Source organism: Aquarana catesbeiana, linkage group LG05 (assembly GCF_042186555.1).
Source record: "Aquarana catesbeiana isolate 2022-GZ linkage group LG05, ASM4218655v1, whole genome shotgun sequence".
NCBI lineage: Eukaryota > Metazoa > Chordata > Amphibia > Anura > Ranidae > Aquarana > Aquarana catesbeiana.
In genome coordinates this window covers 531,479,929-531,491,364 of record NC_133328.1, presented here as the reverse complement: position 1 = coordinate 531,491,364, position 11,436 = coordinate 531,479,929, and the positions used below count along the sequence as shown (strand labels likewise).

The window sequence follows — 11,436 nt, the reverse complement described above, 5'->3', positions numbered from 1 at the left end:
GCTGTGATTATGGGCATGGCGAGACTGCATTATGGGCACGGTGAGGCTGCGATTATGGGCACGGTGAGACTGCATCATGGGCACAGCAAGGCTGTGATTATGGGCACGGTGAGACAGCATTATGGGTACGGTGAGGCTGTGATTATAGGCACGGCGAGTCTGCGATTATGGGCACGGCGAGGCTGTGATTATGGGCACAGTGAGACAGCATTATGGGCACGGTGAGGCTGCGATTATGGGAATGGTGAGACTGCATTATGGGAATGGTGAGGCTGCGATTATGGGCACTGTAAGGCTAAGATTATGGGCATGGTGAGGCTGAGTTTATGACATGTGACGTCCTAGCCATGCCCCACTATGTCCGGCTTCGGTCGTTGCCATAACGGTGCTAAATCAGCTAAAAGTAGTTGGATCTGTATGTGCGTTATAATTAATCGAAATTAGACGATTAATCGATTTTTAAAAATTGATTAATAGAGCACGAAAATTTTAATTAGTAACAGCCCTAATATATATATAATGTTTGGAGGTTCTGAGTAATTTTCTAGCAAAAAAAAAATGATTTCACATGTAGGAGAGGAGTGCTGGAATTGGTATGGAAGTGGTAGGAAGAAGTGTTTTGCTGCCTATAGCAATTAGCAACCAGTGTGATGGTACATTCTCCCAGTGCAGTATAGGACAATATGGAACTATTATGGGTCATTACAGTAGTTGTGACTGTACAGATCCAGCCATGGACATGGAGGTGAGCCAGCTTCTATCATTCACCTTCTACCTGCCTGAGCCCGGACTGTGGAGGTATCACACAGCCCAGCAAGCATTGACCCCCAGGTCTGGCAAAGTTAGACAAAGTTGTCTCTGTGCGCCTGCGCCTGACGTCATCTCCATAGCAACCAACGCCGATCCCGGGACTGTCAACATCGTGCAAACACCGGGAGGGCGGAGATCGGTGCCGGTGTACAGGTGAGGAGCGGCGACTCATTACACGGAGTGTATGTCCTGTGCAGGGCTGGAGATCCGATCCTCACCCTCCTCCACATGGTAGGTTATATTCCATGCTGTATGCAGAGTGATCAACAGTCCATAGAGATCTGACCCTTATTTTCCCTAAAAGTGTCCCAACTATACATGTTGGGTCCAGATCTTATCACAGGCCTCTTAACCACTTCAGCCCCGGAGGATTTTACCCCCTCCATGACCAGGACAATTTTTTGCTATTCTACACTGCGCTACTTTCCCTGGTAATTCCGCAGTCGTGCAACGCTGTACCTAAATTTATATTATTTTTTTCCACACAAATAGAGCTTTATTTTAGTAGTATTTGATCACCACTGGGTTTTTTTTTTGTGATATAAATAAAAAAAGACAACAATTGTGAAAAAACAATATTTTTTAAATTTCTGCTAAAGAAATCCAATAAAAAAAAAGAAAAATTTCATTCATAAACTTTGGCCAAAATGTATTCTCCTACAATTTTAATTAAAAAAAAAAAAGTGTATTGATTTGCGTGAAAAGTTATAGGGGTTTGATCTGCTAAAGACAAATCCACTTTGCACTACAAGTGCACTTGGAAGTTCAGTCGCTGTAGATCTGAGGGGAAGATCTGAAATGAGGGGAAGCTCTACTAATTTTATCAGCCAATCATGTGCAAGCTAAAATTCTGTTTTTTATTTTCCTTGTATGCTCCCCTCAGATCTACAATGACTTTACTTCCAAGTGCACTTGTAGTGCAAAGTGGATTTGCCTTCAGTAAATAACCCCCATAGTGTCTACAAACTATATTCTGGAATTTAAATTTTTTTTTTATACTACCAATGGTGGCGATCAACAACTTATAATGGCACTGCGATAGTGCGGCGGAAAATCTGACACTAACTGACGCTGGGGGAAACTGACTAACTAGCACTCACATCTCCAACGACACCAATACAGTGATCAGTAATAATACTATACACTGTCACTGTACTAATGACACTGGCTGGGAAGGGGTTACCATGAAGGGGTTAACTGTGTGCCTAACAATGTGTGTAAAAGTGTGCTGCTTTTTACTAATGACCTCTAAGTTTCTCATCCCTGCTTTACAGAGATCGTTCCCTGGGTACAGAGCTCTGTGTTGAATGTCAACACAGAGCTCTGGGCTGAGACTGTACACAGTCTTGCTAACTTGCTAACAGGCTATCACTGTGTACAAGCATAGTGGGAGCTGGGCGGGGGGCGGGGCGCACATGCATGCACCCTAACCCTAAAAGTAGGCGGGGACGTACCAGTACATCCCTTAGCTTACAACGCCCACAGTACAATGCGGATGGACGGTCACTAAGTGGTTAAAGTAGTATTAAGCCCAAAAGCAAACATTTATTATATTGCAGCTTACCAACTCTTATATGTGATGGCTGCATTTGTGTTCTTTTTAGGTTTCCTTTCTTCTATTTATATCTGGTGATCCAGCCAGTAAGTCTGTTGTTTTACAAAAAAAAAAAAACAAGCTCCCCAGCAGAATGTGTCAGTTACAGGGATGAGACAAACCATTTAACACTGGCAGAGGTGCTTACAATGATCAGCTTTTATTTATTTATGTAAAACCTTTATCCCAAAAGGAAAAAAAAAACTGCTGTAACTGATTATAAAGTGTGGAGTTTGGCTTACATTTTTTTAGTATATTTAAGACTGACAATGCTGCTGTCCAAAGGTACCCCCTGTGCTCTTTCATCCAGAGTGGGGGCTCTCTAACACAGGAGGTGTGTTACTGGCCAGATCACCAGCTGAAAACAAAGGGGAAAATGCCTAAAAAAAGAAAACAAATGCAGCCACCCCATCTAATGATTGGTAAGCTGCAATATATGACATTTTTGATTTTGGCTTTAATACCACTTTAAAGGGGTTGTATTTTTTCACCTTAATGCATCCTTTGCATAAAGGTGAAAAAACTCCTGGCAGTGACGCCCCCCAGTTTTACTTACCTGAGTCCTGGAACTTGACCCGACGGGGACGCGCTGTCTCTCTCTGCCCGGGGTTCTCGGCTCTTGATTGGATAGATTGATAGCAGCGCAGTCATTGGCTCCCGCTGCTGTCAATCAAATCCAATGATGCGGTGGGCAGGGCAGAGTCCTGCATTCAGCCTCAAGGACGCCGAATGCTGGACTCGGGAGCGCGCCCGCAAGGTAATCCCCCAGGAGAGCGCTTCTCCCAGGGGGTTATCTGATGCGGGGAGGAGCTGGGAGAGCTGCCGAGGGACCCCAGAAGAGGAGGATCGGGGCCACTCTGTGTAAAATGAGCTGCACAGTGGAGGTAAGTATGATGTGTTTGTTATTTTTTTTTTAAAATAAAGGAACCCTAAGGCCCCTTTCACACTGGGGCGGTGGGGGCGTCGGCGGTACAACAGCGCTATTTTTAGCGATGCTGTACCGTCGTTCTTGCATCGGTATTCGGCCGCTAGCGGTGCGGTTTTAACCCCCGCTGGCGGCCGAAAAAGGGTTAAAATCCCTCGTACAGCGCGGCTATAGCCGCGGCATTGCCGCGGTATAGCCGCGCTGTCCCATTGATTTCAATGGACAGGAGCGGTGAAGGAGCGGTGAATACACCGCTCCTTCACCGCTCCAAAGAAGCGGTTTGCAGGACTTTTTTCACCGTCCTGCCTGCGCACCGCTTCAGTGTGAAAGCCCTCGGGCTTTCACACTGAACAAACAGCGGAGGCTGTTTAGGGGCGGTTTGCAGGCGGTATTTTTAGCGCAATACCGCCTGCAAACCGCCCCAGTGTGAAAGGGGTCTTACAATCACTTCAAGGGTATTGTGGAGTACATATTACCTAAAAGGAGAAAAAAGATACAAATATAAAAGTGCCCCTAGAAGATGCACTGTTACTTCTAGATACATTGTTTATAAGGCTTTAAAAAAAGACCCAGGTCCATCCAGCTCAGCCTTGTGTGTGTATGTGAGTGATTTTCCCATAGACCTGTATATTCTACTTCCCGAGGAAGACATCAAAAAGTTTTTTGAAGTTGTCACCAGGGGGTTTCATATATTACCTGCTCTAAGGGCCGCTTCACACCAAGACGCAGTGCGGGAAAGACATGTTCTACGCACATTTCCAAAAGGTGAACGCGCCCTGTCTTTGCAATCTGCATGCGGATGGCAGTGAATTGTTAATGGCACTCCAAACGCAACTCGAAAATGCAATGCGTTTGCAGCCACCAAATCACTTGGTATTGCAATACCATGCAATATGCCGACGTGCATTCTGAAAAAGTACTGCTTGCGCTACCTTTTCCACGTTCCTGTGCATTTTGCATTCAGTGCAAATGAATAGGCTGTCAAAATTGCATGGCACTGCACAAGAATCACATTCCAGTGTGAGTAGTAAAGAAACCTTTCTGCAATCTAAGATTAAAGCAGTATTAACCTCCCTGGCGGTAATCCCGAGCGTGACTCGGGGTTGATTTTCTCTGCCAGGAGCGGTAACCCAGAGTCACGCTTGGGGTAATGTTGCAGAGCCTTCAGCGGAGTCCCCTTACCTTCTCCTGGCGATCCAGCGATGTCCCCCGCTGTGATCGCTGGCGAGATCACCGCTGAGAGATCCGAACGCCATCTGACTTCCTAGTTCCGTTCCCTGCAAGCAGCAGCGGCGCATGGGAGCGGAACTGGGTGGGAAATTCAAAAGTGACACACACATTCAAAAGTGACACACATAAAAGAGGTGATACATTGTAATCTGAGAGGATTACAGTGTATCATCTCAGATCTGACTCAAGAATACTGTACAGTGCCCCTTGCCTGTCATTTTTCTGTCATTTGTGCCCATAAAATTTTGTAACATGGCATCAAAGCTCCACTTTACTAAAAAAGCGCTTTTGGACCAGTTGAGTGACAGCGACAGCAACACAGAGTTGCTCGCAGAACTGAGCGATAGTGAGTCGTGGGGAGATTTGTCATCTGACACTGGTCTGTCAAGTGACAACGGTGATGATCCTGCACCTGACCTCAGCGATGTGCGCACTTGGTGCCCAATAGACTGCGATACGGACCAGGTAGCGCCCCCAAGATTTCCCTTCACTGGATCACCTGGGATGAAGGTAGATGTTGAGAGTAACAACCCTCTGGCATACCTGCAATTATTCCTCACTGAGAAGGTAATTGAAAAAATTGTCACAGAGACAAATCGCTACCAAGAGCAGCAATCCGCTACGCTGCATGCCAGGTTTTCCAGAAGCAGAAGGTGGGAACCAGTGACCAAAGAGGACATCTGGCAGTTTCTGGGACTCATCATTCTTCAGGGGGTGGTGGGGAAACCGCTCCAGAAATGGTACTGGACCACCAATAAGTTACTGGCCACTCTGTTTTTTGGCACCGTGATGTCAGAATACCGGTTTTCCCTCATCATGAAGTATTTCCACTTCACGAACAATGAAGAATTTGGTGAGGCCACGTATCCTGCACCCAAACTAAAAAAAAATCTGGGAGGTATGGCAAATTATTGTGACCAATTTCCAGCAGACCTACGTGCCAGAAAGGGACGTCAGCGTGGATGAAAGTTTGATGGCCTACAAAGGACGCCTAAGCTGGATACAGTTTATTGCATCTAAAAGAGCGCGTTTTTGGCATCAAATCCTACATACTCAGCGAATCATCCACTGGGTATATCTGGACACCGGTAAAGGCACGAAGTTCCACCCCAGGTACAGCGGCTATGGGATGGCCACATCATCTGTCCTTATACTGCTGGAGCCATTGCTGAACCAGGGATATTGTGTGACCATGGACAATTTCTACACATCTCCGGAACTGTATGAGGTTTTGCTACAAAACAAGACTATTGCATATGGTACCGTTAGGCCTAACCGACGTGACATGCCATCTATGTTTGCCAAGAAAAAACTAAAAATCGGAGAACTGGTTGCCTGGCAGAATGGTAAGATGATGGCAATGCGATGGCGAGACAAGAAGGACGTGTGTCTCATGAGTACTGTGCACAATACCTCCACTGCCACGGTCCACACAAAAGGTGGAAAAGATGTGCTGAAGCCGCAAGTCGTGATAGACTATAATAATACAATGGGAGGTGTCGACAGAGCCGTTCAGGCAATGACATTTGATCCGGCTATGCGCAAACAGCAAAAAAAATATTATAAGAAGATTTTTAGGCATCTTCTGGAACAATGCCTTTGGAACGCATATATGCTGTACAGAGCAAAGAGTGACAAGCCTCTTGTTCATTCAGATTTCATCTGGAAGGTGGCTGAGCAGATTTTTGTCAACCACCAGACGCCATCAGTAGCTGTGAACAGACCAGGACGACATGCTGTTGACGTTGCCAACCCAGAACGCCTGAGTGGTTGTCACTTTATGGACTACATACCGCCAACCGCAAAAAAGGCAGCACCTACCAGGATGTGCGTGGTTTGCTGTTCCAAGAGAGATGGCAATGGAAAGAAAGTCCAAAAAGAAAGCAGGTTCTATTTTCCTGATTGTGACGTTGGACTTTGCGCTGTACCTTGTTTCAAAATTTATCAAACTCAGGATGTTTATTGAATTTTCTTTGTTTGACAAATTTCATTATTTTGTATTACATTTTTGAATAAAATTATATTATTTATTTGATTATAATTCATGATTTTGTGTTTCAAACTTTATCATATCTGGGATGTCTATTAGAGCCTTGTTTGGTCAGGTTTAAGTAAGTAATTACTAAGAATTGCAGGCCTACAATACATAACACCAAATTTCCATGCAAAAAATTGTACCGCTTTTGGTACAAAATTCCTGACATAATCATACCGCCAGGGAGGTTAAAGTGGTTGTAAAGCCACATGGAAAAAAAAGAAAAAGACCTGCAGGACAAAGGCACAATGAGCTAGTATGCATAGCAAACTAGCTCATTATGTAATACACACATGAGATTGAAGCCCCACTGCTGTGCCTTTACACAGCACTGGCCAGCGACATTTCTCCCCGGAGCTACTTCCGGGTATTACGGGCTTTGGTGCTGTGATTGGCTGGAATCACTCCCACGGACGCGCGCAGGAGCCACCGGTAACGGCACACTTACTGAAGCAAACCGTACGTACGTGTCATTGCTTTTTTTTTTTTTGAAAATTCTTTTTATTGATTTTTTAATGTTACACATAACACACATACAACTGATGGGCAACATACCACATCAGTAACGGTCATGCGAGACCACAAATACACCTAACATATACTACTAACTTCCCTCCCCTCCCCCAACCCGACCGGTACCATATATCGCCCAGGCAAAGATGAATATCTTAAGGTAAGACAGAATTTTTACTCTGCTTAATTAACAGTCAATAGGGGTATTCACCCTGTAATTGTGTTTACAGATTGGGACTTTTTCATTGAATGGTCTGTTTGTTCACCAAGGCTTTATGCCGTAATTGGTTACCCATATGCATTCATTATAACCTTCCTAACCCACTGTATCCGAAGAGTCTAGCCAAGCCTGCCAAACCCTTTTAAATTTCTTCTCACAACCTCTGGCTTTATAAGTAGCTTTATATAAGTGTATGACCGAGTTGACCAGTCCCTTCCAGTATGTTAATGTAGGTGCATCAGGCTTCTTCCAATTCAATAGTATAGCTTTTCTACCGTAAAACAGGCTAATGTTCAATAAGGTACGAAGTGCCCTGGAAGGGACCACCTCCTCCACCAAACCAATCAGGCAGACCCGGGGAGCCAGTGGGACCGGCACCCCCAGTACCTCTGTGAGGCACTTTGTAATGTCGGACCAGAAGATCTGAATCTTCGGACAGCTCCAGAAAATATGTTCCGCAGCAGCGGGGGAATGGGGACACCTCCAGCATTGGCTGCTCACTGTGGAATAAATGCGTGACAACCTGGCTGGTGTAAAATATACTCGATGGAGGAACTTGAAATGGATCAGACGGTCCCTTGCAGAAACTAAATATTTAAATGGGTGATCCCACATGTCATCCCAGTCTTCCCCGTCTATACCAGCAATTTCTTGTTCCCATTTTTCCCTACATTTTGATATTCCTATGGGTGTTTTTTTAAAGAGGGATTTATATACTGAGGATAGGGGTTTGTCTAATTCCTCTGCCGACAAGAGGGATTCCAGTGCTGAAGGCGCATATTCAATTCTTTGACCAGTAAACTGAGCCTGAAAAGCATGGCGTAGCTGGAGAAAACAAAAAAAAAGGAATTGGGTAGGTCATGCCTAATTTTTAACTGGTCAAAAGTACAGAGCTCACCCTCCCTGGTGATATCACTTAACACTTTAATGCCTCTAGATGCCCACAGCGCAGGATCTGGGAAAGAGAAGAAATGTGAGAGACAGGGATTCATCCACAGTGGAGTGGAGGGTGATATTCCCATGTAGCTAGGGGACATCATGACGGTGGTGACTCCCCATGCCTTAATGGTGGCCTTCATTGAGTCTGTTAAAGGGAGACAAGATCTCTGACCTCTGTATAGTGCTAACCTCAAACTCTCATATGACCCCAGATGAGCTGCCTCTACAACCGTAGCAGAATCACCGTCATCCGCCCTCAGCCACTTCCTAGCAAACACCATCTGTCCTGCCAGATAATACTTCTGCCAGTCAGGTAGTGCCAGACCTCCCTGACCCCACGGCTCCTGCAGAATCTTGATACTTATGCGAGGAGATTGTGGTGACCAAATAAAAGATCCTATAATGCCGTTTAGAGACTTAAAGAAGGAAGCTGGGATCCACACCGGACAATGCCGTAAAAAATACAATATCACAGGAAGAAATTTCATTTTAATAAGGCTGACCCTTCCCAACAACGAGAGGGGTAAGTTTTTCCATGCTAATATCTTTTGCTTGAGCTTGGTCACTGCTGGAAGGAGATTCAGAGATATATAGTCATCAGGGTTGGCTGTTATTTTGACCCCAAGGTAAGTAATTATATTAACCCACTGCAATGGCATTGTATTGTCTGAGAGTTTTTTTGCATCTGGACCTAGTGGTAGAATTGAGGATTTATTCCAATTGACCCTAAGTCCCGAGAAAATAGTAAATTTGTCTAGAATTTGAAGAGCTGCTCTTAAGGAAGGCCCAGGATCCCTAAGAAACAATAGCAGGTCATCAGCATATAGAGCAATACTTTCTTTGATATTACCCACTGTGATTGCTCCCACCTCCTGAGATTGTCTTATTGCCCTGGCCATAGGTTCCATCATTAGGGCAAACAGGAAGGGGGATAGAGGGCACCCCTGCCTGGTACCCCTCCCTATGGGAAAAAATTCCGAAACCCTGGAACCAAGCCTCACCGCCGTTTTCGGAGCACTGTATAGCATCGAGACCCAACGACGAAACCCGGGACCGAAACCCATGGCCTCTAGTACTTTATTCATGAAGGGCCAATCCACTGAGTCAAAGGCCTTCTCAATGTCTATTGAGACAACCACTGCAGCCGAAAACTCAGGATTCAATATTTGTAAGTGAGTGAATAATCTCCTCAGGTTCGTATCAGTGGACATACCAGGCATGAACCCTGTCTGGTCAATATCCACCAGGGTTGAAATAACCCCGGCCAATCGCGATGCCAAGACCTTTGTCAATATCTTGAGATCCATGTTGAGCAGCGCAATTGGGCGATACGAGGAGCACTCCGTTGGATCTTTGCCCGGTTTCAAGAGGAGCACCATATATGCTTCCATCATTGAGGCCGGCAATTCCCCCTGCTCCCAACAATGTGCGTATAATAAATTTAATCTACGTGCCAGTTGGGACATATATACTTTGTAGAAATCTGCAGGTAAACCGTCCGGACCCGGAGCCTTCTGTGGAGGAAAGGCAAGTATGGCTGCCTCAATTTCTATAGTTGAAATTTTGTCATCTAGAGTGGCCACATCATTGTCCGCCAGTTTTGGCATGGCGAGACTCTGAAGCAACCCCTCCAGCTCAGCCATATTATAGGATGGGATAGGTGAATATAGGGACTTGTAAAAATTTACAAATACTTCAAGGATACCCATAGGGTCCGAGATCATCTGCCCAACCCCATTCCTTATTATTGGTATACTAACCGGTATTCTTTGGTCAGCTGCTAAATTAGCTAGGAGTTTCCCGTTTTTGTCACCTTCAGCGAAAATGGATTCTGCTTTGTGTTTGGCTTCAGTGTGAGCCAGGTTCGAAAAGTGTAACGCCACCTTCCTCCTGCTCTCCAACAGAGACACATAACCTGCCTCAGAGGGAGAATCAGCCTGGCTCTGAGCATGTTCCCTTTCCTCATCCAACAATATACGGCATTTCTCATTATGATCCCTCCTGACTGCCTTAATTGCCGAGATGCACTCACCCCTCGCTACTGCTTTGAATGCATCCCAAACCATAGAGGAGTCAGTGGAGTTGGCATTAGTTACCCAGTATGAATCTATAGCTGATTGAACTTGAGTAGCGACCTGGTCTTCTTGTAACCAACCTGGAGCAAGTCTCCAGCCCCCCTTTCCTCCCCCTTGGGGAAAAACCAATGTGACCAGCAAAGGATTATGGTCAGAGGTTCCACCAGCCAGGTACTTTGACTCATGGATACTCTTTAACATGGATGCATTCCCAAAAGCAAAATCTATTCTGGCAGAGGATTTGTGGGTGGAAGATAAATGTGAGTAAGACACCTCTTCCGGTTGTTTCCACCTCCAAATCTCAGTTAGGCCCGCCACAGATGCCCAAGAGCATAGTTCTACTGAAGCAGGTCTAGCCACGTTGGATGAGTCCAGAGCAGAGTCCAGAATAGTATTAAAGTCTCCCATAAATAGAACAGGAAAATGCAGGTAGGGTGCCAGGGTTACTAATAGATCAAACAATAGTTTCCCTTGAAATGGGGGGGGCAAGTAGATATTCACTAGCAGTATTTTTTGAAAAAGAACATCCATAACTAGCGCCACATATCGACCTCCCGGATCAGTGAAAACCTGGTGGATGGTGCACGCAATTGCTTTGCTTATTAGAATAGCAGACCCCTCTGGCATAAGTGGAGTAAGTGGAATGTAAGGATTTTTGAATCCAAGGTTTTCGTAGGGAAAGGATTTTGCTGCCCTCCAGATGGGTTTCCTGCAGGAGGACGATATGTGGTTTAACTTGTTTGAGGTATTGGAATACTGCCGCCCTTTTGAATTTGTTGTTAAGTCCCCTAACATTCCATGAGACTATTTTTATCTTACTATCCATAGCATAAGGCTAATAATACTACCATTCGGGTTACCCCTGATTTATATACATCCTCAGGTGTGCAGAATAAACATAATAGCATGAACGTGTTAAGTATACATATTGTACAGACATTCCTTTTTGCATGGTACCGGTCAACTGCCCTTCTAACCCCCCCTGCTGTTATACCAGAAACTAAAAACCTAGCCAAAAAAAAAAACCAAACCAAAAAAAGTCCGGTATGCAGCTTGATCCCTGAACCATAAACTCAGTGAAGAGTTTAACCAAAA

At 45.1% G+C, this 11,436-nt stretch overlaps 1 protein-coding gene across 1 annotated transcript in view; it reads left to right on the top strand.

The window, feature by feature from the left end:
* Positions 1–800: 800 nt before the first annotated feature.
* The window catches only part of PPP1R42 (protein phosphatase 1 regulatory subunit 42), a 75,766-nt gene continuing 65,130 nt past the window's right edge, over positions 801–11,436 (top strand). Inside the window, exon 1 of the mRNA XM_073632809.1 lies at positions 801–1,041. The gene's annotated coding sequence lies outside the window, so the exon portion shown is untranslated. The remainder of the gene's footprint in view (positions 1,042–11,436) is intronic.